The following is a 12,593-nucleotide window of genomic DNA, read 5'->3' as shown; positions in this document are numbered from 1 at the left end:
CTTATGAGTATTTTGTTTTACCAATTGAAGATGCATTCCTTTTATGCCATATTGCAAATGTCTGTCAGAAATGACACTAAAGGTTTTTATCACAACAAGTTTCACACTGCAGTGTACAGGTTAAACTGCTCATTGCATATAATGTGAGAAAAATGTGTTAGGTAATAGATGTTATTTGTCGTTATTGCTGTAATTGTGACTATCTACTAAGTACATGCAGTGGTATTTTATAATTTTTTATGTCTGCCAAAACTGAACTCTCTTAATATTACAATTACCCCATTAAGAAATATGTGAGTAATATTCTCAAAGCCCCATCCGAAGGAGTTCACTATCATATTAATTATTTGGCACTAGCAGCTTGTTGCTAGTAGTTCATTTTACTGGACTAGTTCGGGCATTGTCTGTCATCAGCAGTATTTGTATTACACAAAAGACATATATTTCTTAAGCACTGTCAGTCACATTAATGTGACCACCTCCCAAAAGCTTAAATAATTATCTTTTGCAGTGCAGGCCACTGTGAGACATGCAGGAAGAGTGTCAGTGAGGTTCTTGAAGGTACCGACAGGGATGTGGGGCCATGCCAGCTTCAGTGCCTTGACCAGCTGTGCTAGTGTTGATTAAAATTACTTGATAGTTGACATGTCACGTGTTATAGTTGACACATCAATTAGTATACTTTTAATTCCTTGTCCAGTGTTCTTTCTTTGTGTGTTTGGATCCCGAATCCTGGGTCTGACCCTTTTATTTCATATTTCATCACATGTAATAACCACAAAAAAGACACACACACACACACACACACACACACACACACACACACACGACACACACACGTACGTACGTACGTGTACATGCACGTGCAATGCTGCTAACGAGATACACACATTTCATACACAGTACCAACCAAACACCAATGTATCCTCCTGCACAAGACACAATTCAGTGTCATTTATACGTTATTATTGTCATTACAGAGATCAGGTTATAATAGATAAGCTTTGCACGACATTGCATGAAGCCAAATTTTTGAAGGCTATTAATTAATCATCGCAACTGTGAATCCAGAATCATGAATACAACAGCGTTTTGCAGTGTAATGGCGTAGTGTCGTGGTTAGCATACAAATATGACATGTAGAAGGTCGAAGGTTGGAATCTCATCAAATGCAGTGATTTTTTTTATTTTTATAAACCTAATCAAAAGACTTTGATTATAATTTTTTCAGTTAAATGGTTTAAATGTATTTATTTTTATTTTTAGTATGTTGCCGTGTCATTTTCAGTATCATATTGACTTCTCTTAGTTTCCTTCCTATCATTCTTTTCTCGTTTAGAGTCCCTCTCTCTCTCTCTCTCTCTCTCTCTCTCTCTCTCTCTCTCTCTCTCTCTGTGTGTGTGTGTGTGTGTGTGTGTGTGTGTGTGTGTGTGTGAACTATAATAGGCAACCAAATGCCAACCAGGATTTTTCATCTGTTGATAATGCACCATCGTGCACCAGTGAGGATAGTTTCAGGTAACCAATGACAGTGAGCTGCTAAAACTGAAATTTTGCTGCAGAAGATGGCTACGCAAACAAGCATAATATGAAATTTTCTGTTTTGTGTTTGCTCATAAAGATTAGCCTTAAATACCATGAACAAAGCAATTGTGATTTTAGTTCTGCTGCAGATTGTTGATCACAGTTTCCTTGAATACATTGCACATCATGAAGCTGTGGTTAGGTTGGGACATGAGCTTAAATTCAGGGCTACAAAACTCGTCATCTGTCAAGTTCAGTCATTGGCCACTTAAAACCAACTGTTGACAGTGGATCTCACATTTCCGTCATATCTCATGGTGGCCACTTCCAACATTGCTCAGCATTACCCATTAACAAAATTTGTGAAGTGATCTGTCATGTTTGTGTATTGTCTATAACTGAGCTGTAGCCCATGGATGTGACAGCAGTGTAGTGGCAAGTGATAGATGTCAGCTATCAAGTAATTTTAATCAGGCTGTAGGTTTCTTGGTTGAGGTTCCATGACACAAACAGCCCGATTGAGGTGGTCCCACAGATTCTCAATTGGCCTTAAATCCAGGAAATTTGGTGGCCAGGAGTGTACAATAAACTCATCCTAGTGCTCTTTGGACCACATGTGTAAACTGCGAGCTGTGTGACATGTTGCTTTGTTCTACTGGTAGATACCATCATGTCAAGGAAAAACAAACTGCATGTAGGGGTGGACATAGTCCCCAAGAATAGACACATACTTGTGTTGAACCATTGTGCCTTCCAGAATGATGAGATCACCTGGAAAATTCCCTCTGGCCTGGACCCTTTTGACGAGTGTTGCAGGGTTTTGCTTTCAGACATTTCATGCCTTACATGCCAACGGCCATCTGTCCGATGGAGAATAAAATATGATTCATCTGAAATGGCCACCTGTTGCCACTGGGTGGATCTCCAGTAGCAATATTGGCGTGCAGATTCCAGCTTTCGACTCTGATAAACAGCAGTCAGCATAGGAGCTTAAACCACATGCCTGCTGTGGAGGCCAATATGCAGCAACGTTCACTGAATGGTCATTGAGGGAGTACTGTTGGTTGCCCCTTAATTCATCCGGACTGTCAATTGACTAATAGTTACAAGTCATTCATGCTAACACATCTCTGTAGCGTCATTCACCCTTGTCATCTATGGCCTGTGAAGCACTGACTTCGCCTCAGTGCCATTTTGCCAGACTAGGTATACAGGATGTGTAAAAGAAAATCATCCAGTTTAAAAAAAAATCATAACTATTATGTTACTAGAGGTACGTGGCTGATCAACCTACTCTTAGAAAAAGCAAACTCTCGGGTTTTACATGGTTTCCGCTAGGTAGCGGCAGTGTGCGCCCGCTTCAGTTCTAGTAAAAATGGTGTTTGGACAACAGAAAGCATTTTGTGTTCTATGTTTTGCACAGTGCGGTTCAGTAATAACTCTTCAGCATGATTTTCGTACTAGGTATGGTGTGGATTCCCATACAGCACAGAGCATTAGACGATGGCTTGAACAATTCCTAGAACTAGATTGTTTGTGTAAAGGCAAATCACCGGGCCATCCACAAGTGTCCGACACAGACGTCCTGGTTTCACAAGGAGTCCGCAGAATACCATTCGCCATGAGCTCAATACGTCCACCGATGTCCATTTGGCGTGTGTTGTGTTGACGTTTACACATGAAACCATACAAAATTCAGCTACTGCAAGCCCTTTGTGAAGGTGACAAACAACAATGTGTGGAGTTCCATAATTTCGTTCTTGGCAAGATGGAGGATGACAATTTTCGTCCAAATATAGTGTTTAGTGATGAGGCAACATTCCATTTAAATGGAAAGGTGAACCATCATAATGTGAGAATATGGGGTACAGAACAACCACGTGAAGTTGTACAGCATGAGAAGGAATCTCCAAAATTTAATGTGTTTTGCGCAGTTTCACGGGAAAAGGTGTATGGTCCATTTTTCTTTGCCGAGAACACTGTTACCGGAAGCACATATCTTGATATGCTTGAGAACTTACTTTTCCTACTGTTGAAGACTGATTCGAATGACTTTATTTACCAACAGGATGGGGTACTGCCACAGTGGCATCTGGAAGTGCGGGAAGTTTTAAATGAAACTATTACTGAACGATGGATCGGTAGTGCTGGAACAAATGATTCAGCCGTACATTACTGGCCTCCAAAATCACCATACCTGACTGTATGTGATTATTTTTTGTGGGGGTTTATAAACGACTCTGTTTATGTGCCTCTGTTACCAACAATAATGGATGAACTGAGTCATCGCATAACAGCAGCTCTGCAAGTTGTAACTCAAGACAGGCTCACTGCAGCATGGGGACAATTTGAGTACCGCATTGACATATGCCATGCATCTCAAGGGGGGCATATTGAACACCTATGGAAAGGTATGAAAAAAGAAACTTTTGGAGTTTCCTGTTCATCAAAACACAAAATTCATTGTATATGTTTGTTAGTTTCAGAAATATAGACATGCCAAATGGGATGATTCTTTTTGATACATCCTGCAATTTAACCATGACGACATGCAAACTGTTTGCAAACTAACTGTTTCAGAAATGCTTCCACCCTTGTCGTGAAAGTCAGTGATCATGCTGTATTGGATGTCAGGTAAATCACTCAGTTTCTATGTTAAAAAAATGACTTTGCTGTTTTCCATGTCCCCCAACACGTTTTATGTACTCTTCACAGCTAGTGCTGCCACCGCTGTCTGGGAGTGGTTATTACACCTTGATGTCGAACATGAGAGGTGGTCACGTTAATGTGACTGGATCATGTAACACAGTATTTACAGTGTGAATAGTGGTGTTTTATGCTTGTATGAGTTTTCAATTCATTGTAATGTGACTATCCCTACAGTAATATCCTCTTGCGTACGCCAATGGCAATATTTCGTAATATTCATGTAATAATATGATCATATGAGTTATATATACATATACATATATGTAGTGAAAATAATCAAATTTTGACAATATAATGTAGTTGGGCAGATAAAAAACTCTACTCACCAAGCGGTGGCAGAAGAACGTATAATAAAAGGTTTTATGTATACAAGCCTTTGCAGCCAGTGGTTCCTTCTTCAGGCAGAAGGGTGGAAGGGAAAGGAAGGGGGGTGAGAATCCCACAGGTCAGGGGAGATTTACCAGACAGGATGAGAAGGAAAGGCTGACTGTTGGGGATTGTACTGGACGAGATTTGAAAACCTGAAAGTGTAAAGCTGGAAGACAGGGTAATCTGCAAGACAGATATTACTGCTAAAACGTGCAAGAGTTAATAAGAATGAAAAGCTAAGTGAATTGTATGTAATAGAGATTGTAGAGAGATTATGAAAAATAGACAGGTCAGAAAATGAAAGATGTATGAAACTAAAATGGAGTGAAGAAAGGAGTAGTTACTGTGAAGAAATGCTGAGATGGAAGAAATTAACATAAATTAAGGCTAGGTGGGTGGCTAGAACCAAGGACATGTTGTAGCACTAGTTCCTACATGCAAAGTTCTGAAAAACTGGTGTCCTTGGGAAGAATCTAGATGACGTGTCATGTTGTAGAGCATGCTCTGCAACAGGATATTGTGTATGTTGCTGGTATTCTCAGCCTCTCGTCTAATGAACTTGCCTCTGAGTTATCTTTATTATCCAGGGGTCTCACTTTCAGCCCTAAACCTTGCTGCTTTGCTGAAGGATCTACTCTCCTTCGTGCATAATGCCAACTGAAAATATCACTTTGCCAACCCAATCGTAAAACCTTTCCAACAGCAAACCTTGACTTGAACAGTTACGACAAGGATCTTAACTCGATTCACCACTATTACTTCAAAATCATCCCTTCTAAACCTTCCAAGAATTCCTCACATTCAGCATTGCTTCAAAAGCCTTCCTTAGGTCCCTACAACATGACCCTAATCTGTCCTCTGCAAACTCCAGGCTCTGCATTCTCTAAAAGCTGATGACTCCTTCATTATCCTCCCAGCAGACAAAGGATCTACCACTGTCGTACTTGTGACAGGAGTATGTTGGTGAAGGTCTATGCCAGCTGTCTAACACTTCTGCATACATCATCTGCCATCAAGATCCCATCTGCGTGATTCAAATTGACCTGCAGTCCCTCCTTAAAACCTCAGGCGCCTCACAAGGACTAACACCTCAATCCCTAGAATTCCTTCCCCTCCCCCCCCCCCCTCCCACCTCTACCATGCTCCCCATCTTTTTTCTTCCTAAGATCCACACACCCAATCATCCTGGCCATCCTATTGTTGCTGGCTTTAAAGCACCCACAGAACATATGCCTGCCTTAGTTGATCAACACCTGCAACCCATAATACAAAGACTTCCCTTCTATATTAAAGACACCAACACTTTCCAAGATTGCCTGTAAACTGTGCATGTCCCGCTCCAACCACATGTGTGGCTTGTCACCATTGATGCCACCTCCCTCTATTCCAGCATCCCCCACATACATTGCCTGTCTGCTGCTGAACCTTTCCCCAGTCATCACCCACCTGATTCCAAGCCTATCACATCCTTCTTGCTTGCCTTAATCAACTTTATACTTACCAACTACTACTTCACCTTTGAGGGGCAGTCATACAGATGGATCAGTGGTATGGCCTTGGGAACCAGAGTAGCTGCTTCCTGTGCCACCTTTTCATGGTTCGCTTGAAGGGAGCATTCCTGGGATCCATAATCCTTCAGCCTCCGGTTTGGTTTAGATACATTGATGACATCTTTGATATATGGACTAATGGTGAGGCTGACCTGTGAAAATTCCTGGAATCTCTAAATACTTTCTCCTAATTAAATTCCACATGGTCCTATTCCCATGCCACTGTTCTTGGTGTTGATCTCTTCCTCACTGAAGGCCAAATACACACTTTTGTCCACATTAAACGTACTAGCAAACAGCAGTATTTACATTTTGACAGTTGCCATCCTTTCCATGTCAAACATTCCGTCCCATACAGGCTTGGCATTTGAGGCAAACATATTTGTTCAGATGCAACAAAACACCACGAATCTCACCTATCCTTCGCAGAATGTAATTACCCCACCAGCCTAGCTCAAAAGCAGATTTTCTGGGCCATCATATCCAATCTTGGTACTGCTGACCGCTCCAAAAAGCAACTTCGAAGCACACCATTTGTCACTCAGCATTATCCTGCTCTTGAATGTATTAATGAGCTACTTCGACAACTCCGTGACTTCCTGAAATCATGCCATGAAATGAGATCTATTCAGTCAGATTTTGCCCACCATACCTAATCTCCAAATCTCTGGAATGTCCTTGTCAGAACCTATGCTACTTCTGTACCCGTCTCCCTACCCAACGGCTCCTCCCCCTGTGACTGACTTGGCCTATGCACCCTCCTACCACCACTTATACCAGCCCTGTAACCAGCAAAACATATGCTATCAAAGGGAGAGCCACCTGTGAAATGACGTGTCATATACCAGCTGTTAATGATAACACTGTTCGCCCTTTTACATTGGCATGACTACTGCCAAGTTGGCAGTTAGGATGATTGGGCATAGATAGAGGGTGTATACTGTTAACACAAGATATCATATTGCAGAACATGCTCTACAACATGACAGTTGTAACCTTGGTGCCTATTTCACCACATGTGCTATCTGGACTTTTCTCTCAGAACTCTGCTGGTTGGAATGAGCACTACATCACATCCTTGGGTCTCGCCACCCACCTGGCCTTAATTTACATTGATTTCTAACATTTCTTCACAGTAACTACTCCTTTCTTCACTCCGTTTTTGTTTTCTACATCTTTCATTTTCTGACTTGTCTATTTTTTGCCATCCCCCTCCTGCCTCTATTACATGCATTGCGCTTAGCTTTTCATTCTTATTAACTCGTGCTCAATGTTTTAGCAGTAATATCACTCTTGCATATTACCCTGTCTTCCACCTTTAAGCTCTCAGGTTTTCAAATCTCGTCCAGTGCAGTGCCCAATAATCAGTCTTTCCTTCTCATACTGTGTGGTAAATCTCTCTTGACCTGGGGCTCTGGGTGACTATTCCGAACTCTACCCCATTTCATAACCTCTCCAGTTCTCTTGCCTCATGCCACTTCTTCCCCTTCAACCTTCTGCCAGGAGGAGGAGCTACTGGCTCCAAAGCACCTAGCATCCAGCGCACGTCAGTCTATCGATTATTCATATGATTTTGAAACACTACCCTGCTGGTTTTTGAACACATTCTAAGTTGATTTCTGAATGAATTATTAGTTCATTTTTGAATGCGTGCATACCGTATGTGATGTCTCTGCCAGGGGAATCCTCGTCACATCTAGAAATAAACTTTCCTGCAAAGGCCTATTTTGTTTTATCCAGCACACAGTGACAAAATAGACGTTATCAGATCAAGAAACCCTACTAGTTTTGGGTACTATTTGCATTAACAGCTTTTTCAGTATTAGACAACGACATTTCTATTTTTCATGTAGCAAAACGTTTGACGAACTTTGATAAGGTAATAGTTCTTTCACAGAAAGGAAAGCACACCATGTAAACTGTAGCAAGATTAGATAGAAAAATCGCTAGGACCTAAGGATTGAAGAAATGTGTACTGTCTTGCCTGTCTCTTGTCTTTACTCGTTTTAGGTATCCTATATTTAATTTTGTCACACAGAAGAGCAAGTTATTAGCTAATAGGCAATAAAGAGTCCAGATTTTCTGAAGAGTTCGTGTTCTCATGGTTACAAATAATTCTATCCAGTATTAATTGCGAGTTTTCTTTTTCTTTCTTTCCTTCCTTTTTTAAGTAAGGGGCAAGACGTCAAATTGGGAGCAGGAGAGGCACTAGAGGACTTTTTAATTTCCACTGTCCTGAAATAGTTTGATGGCATCCGTTACAAAATATACATGTTTGAGTTCCACAGAGTGAAATAAAGTGACGTGCAGTATAAGAATGTTGTTTGAAGATGCGTGGCACTGCACTACACACTTAAGACCAAATGACGTGTCTTACATTTCCTTGAAGATGTATGTTTTATGTATCAGACTCTTCAGAAAGATGTGCGCTACAAAATGAACTTATTTTTTGAAAAATCTTTACTTTTAATTTTTGACATTCTGATGCGCAGAGCAGTCTGAGTTATGGGGGTGGGGGGGTAGTATCCACGTGACCTGTGTTTACATTTAGTGATTTTTGTGTTTCCTCTTCGTTGACTGCTCTCACGTCACATGAAAACAAGACGGATTTCTGTGGCTGGGAGCTATCAAGTTAATTAAAATACATTCACATAAGTACAGAAGGCTAAAATGTGTTACTAGTTTCAGATTTTATTTTATTTCCACCTTTCTGACAGTCAAGCATTAATCGCCTTGCAGAACAATAAAGTTATTTTTGTCAGTTTGCAAAGAAATTTGGCTTTTATTAATCTTTCCTGCTGAGGCAGTCAATTTATCTGAAATTAAGTGTTTATCTCCAGAGTATTGGCTAATTTCATCTGTTCGCTGCGTTTCAAGAGCACGTTTTCATCTTCTAGCATGTATGGCATTATGCCATAATAAAGAACAAAACATGAGATAATACAGTACCGGTATTCCAAGAAAATTTACGTCCCGAAAACCACGTTGAAAGGTTCATATCAGGTCGAGGCCTACCTCATTGGGAATCTGGACATACGAATGTGCACTGTAAGGCGAACTATGCATTTTAGTATGGTTCACGAAATTCCGACGCTCTTGGAGTATTCTCTGATGTCATGCTTCTTTTATGACATAATGTAAGATCTTTTAATGTTTTACACGTACTAACTTGCGGGCTTCCTATGTCACCGTAGCTGCGCAAGCGCGGTGATGCCTCTTATCTGGCAACTGCTGAAATGAATCTATTTCTAACAGGTCGCGGGAAAATATTGCGAATTGTTGTCCGAAAAGTGTTATTTTCAAAGTAAATTTCCTTTCACGCAAGATGAACTATGTGCGAGAGTGTAGGATCAATTTATTAAATCACAGAGCGTTTGCTCTGTCTAAATTGACTCTTTGATGACAAGCCATTTAGAAGAATTTCGAGCCCAGAAGATCGGAGATTTATGTGGGTATCAAAAATTTTACTGGCGTATTTGTGTGACGTATCGTAAAGTGTAATATGTGCTAAACAGATCAACATTATATGTGAAAGCTTAGCTTCTCTTGTAGCTTATTAATCTTTGAGACAGATATTATATACGAAAGCTCTGCTTTTCTTGTAGCAACCATTAACGTTTCCTGTTGGTGAAATTCGAATTTATACTTTCGTGATACGAAAATATGAAGCGTACATGTTGGTGCACATCAAAGATCTTTCCAAAACGTGGATTTTCTCCCTGAGTTTCGTTTTCTAAAGTGCCGGGAAATTCTACGCTGCTGTATAAAACCACATCCCTTCAAAGGATAAGTTTTATAGTTCCAAGGGAAAGTATACTGTCATTTAACACGGAAAAAGTGTATTTTCACCCGGGAGAAATGTATTTTTATCTGGGAGATCCGGGAAAAATCCGGGGATGTTTTTTCCTTGTCCACGTATACACCCTGGACTAGGCAAGCTAACCTCGTATCCACGGAAAGAACCACAATCTACCCCCTAAAATCTGATCCCAACCTTATTATCCTATCTGCTGACAAAGGCTCCACCATTGTTTTGAACCGCGAGGACTATCTGGCAGAAGGAGTCTCTGCTGTAAGCTGTGACTCAACACCTCTGCTGTATGGTGAGTAGCAATCTATCATTTTCATAATATTGTTATCTAATCATATTATTACATGAATAATACTAAGTATTGTCATTGGCATAAACTAGAGTGTGTGCTAGAGAACATATTAAATATAAGGCATTTGTCTTTTGTGTAATAAAAATACTGCTGATGAAGGACAGTACCTGAAACTAATCCAGTAAAAGAAAATACTAGCAATGAGCAGCTTATATCAAACAATTAATTTACATTACTGGACTGCTAGTAGTAGCCAATGTTCAGTCATACAATTAAGTATTTCGTGGCTGGTATTTACATCCTTGGCAAGTTTTGTGTGAAGGGCATCAGGCCTTGCTCCAGGGCGTATTTCTCCGATACTATGACTTCATCAAGATTCAGTCATGATATGCTATCATGTAGAGAGAGACCATAGGAATTCAAAAGCACAATAACAACTTTTAACAGAAAAGGAGGGGATTGAAACTACGCAATTTGTGAACCTTAGTGCTAAATACAGCAAACATTATCTGCTCTCCCTCCCCCATCCCCCCTCTCCCCCATCCCCCCTCTCCCCCTTCCCCCCTCCTCCCCTCCCACCCCCTACAGGCTCCATAACACACATTGGACTGTGCAATCTTGGGCAATGGTCTGATGATCTCATGAAAGGACCATTGGATGGACACATACAAATAGTTTGGCTTGCTGAGCTTGTTTGAAGTTGTTACTAATTTTGGAGTCATTGCCTCTTAGGATATCTCTGGCATTAGAAGATGAAACATTGGGCAGAACAATATGCTGTGGCCCATGGCCTTATGCCCAGTGTGTCGTCCCATACTGAACTCGCCAATCTGCCTTGGTGTCCACTGTCTCTTTCTCAGTGGAGAGCAGAGGGTGAAGGCTTCTCGTGTAGTGATGACACCGACTGTGGATGAACAGGAGTCCAATCCATGTAAATGTGGGACCTGGGGCTAACAGTGACAACAATTGGTGCGAATAATGCTGCTAGTGAGAACTCCCCCGCCTAAAGAGGGATTTGGTGGCAGTGATGAACACCCTCTAGGCTGCCACTGGGTTGACTCTGTGCAGCAGTAACTGTGGCCCTAACCCAGCCTGGGCTTCAGCTAAAAGTCTGCATATAGAAACAGGCTTTGACAGCAATGTTCTTGCGGTTCTATTAGTATTGGTGTGACTATGTCAAGAAACTGAGCAGCATCCTTGTCCATGGAAACATTCATGGACTGCAACTGGCACTGATGGCGAAACAAAGCAGCCACTTATGCTGAGTGCTGGAGTGTTCAAAAAATATGGTGAAGTCGACTGACACGTTTGGAAGCTGTTGTCTTCGAGGAGGCCTTCAATAGCATCGACCTCCCCCAATGTAAAAATAGTATTCTGTGCTACAGAGAACATCATCTTCTGCACATTAAGTATACATCCCCTATAATTATCCGTACTTCAGGGGCTAAGTAAACATTCAGCAATCCCTATGGTTCTGTTTGCTTGGGCCAAACAGAAGACATTCGCCATGGTACTGCTTTCTAGAAAGCACATTGCTGGTAGGATTATAACCCTGCACCAGGGGCTCAATATCACTTATCAGTTATCAACCATCAGTATGCTGGTGCTCCACCAACTTCTTTTAAATAACATCCCGACAACATTTTGGTGCATGGAACTGAATACGGTGTCATTCTTAGTATGGAGCTGAGGACGGTGGACATGGAATGCAACCTATAGTTTCAGGAAAATTACACCCAAAGACAGGGGCTCTTAGTGGAGAGACACTTACTTGGACAGGCTGTGCTGTACCTAAAAGGACACTCCTAACAAAATCTGATCATGCTGGTTTCTCTTTCAACCAATGATACGATAATAAAAAACTTATGATTGCATGGCACCTGTCCTCATCCCACTGGAAACAAATGACTTCCATGGAATCAAAAACTTATGAAATGACCATGACGAGAAAATCAGAGAAATTAGAGCTCTTATGGACTTTACCAACAATTATTGTTCCCATGCAACATTTGCAAATAAAGCAGGGATGGGGCCAGAAGTATGCTCCTCAACACACCGAGAGGTGGCTCAGAGAATAGAGGTAGATATATGATGTTTTTGAGAAAAGTACTGAGACTGATTTTTATCAACCAAAGTTTTTATTTATTTATTTTTCAGACAATAATATTGTCCACTTCAAAGTAGTTCTCTTCAGCAGCTGTACGTTGGCGAAGTTGTTGTTCCCAGTCTTGGCGGCAGTGCTGAACAGCTTCAACTGGTAGGGCCTTTAACATGTCAATCACATGATTTTGAATATTCTCCTGGGACACAGAATAACAGTCTTTTAAACGTTTTTTCA

At 41.0% G+C, this 12,593-nt stretch overlaps 1 protein-coding gene across 2 annotated transcripts in view; it reads left to right on the top strand.

Moving 5' to 3' along the window:
* LOC124788293 (breast cancer type 1 susceptibility protein homolog) overlaps nucleotides 1-12,593 on the top strand; it is a 288,179-nt gene that overhangs the window by 114,376 nt on the left and 161,210 nt on the right. The window lies entirely within an intron of this gene.

This window comes from Schistocerca piceifrons, chromosome 3 (assembly GCF_021461385.2).
Source record: "Schistocerca piceifrons isolate TAMUIC-IGC-003096 chromosome 3, iqSchPice1.1, whole genome shotgun sequence".
In the NCBI taxonomy this organism is placed as follows: domain Eukaryota; kingdom Metazoa; phylum Arthropoda; class Insecta; order Orthoptera; family Acrididae; genus Schistocerca; species Schistocerca piceifrons.
This window is presented reverse-complemented; position numbering and strand designations above follow the sequence as displayed.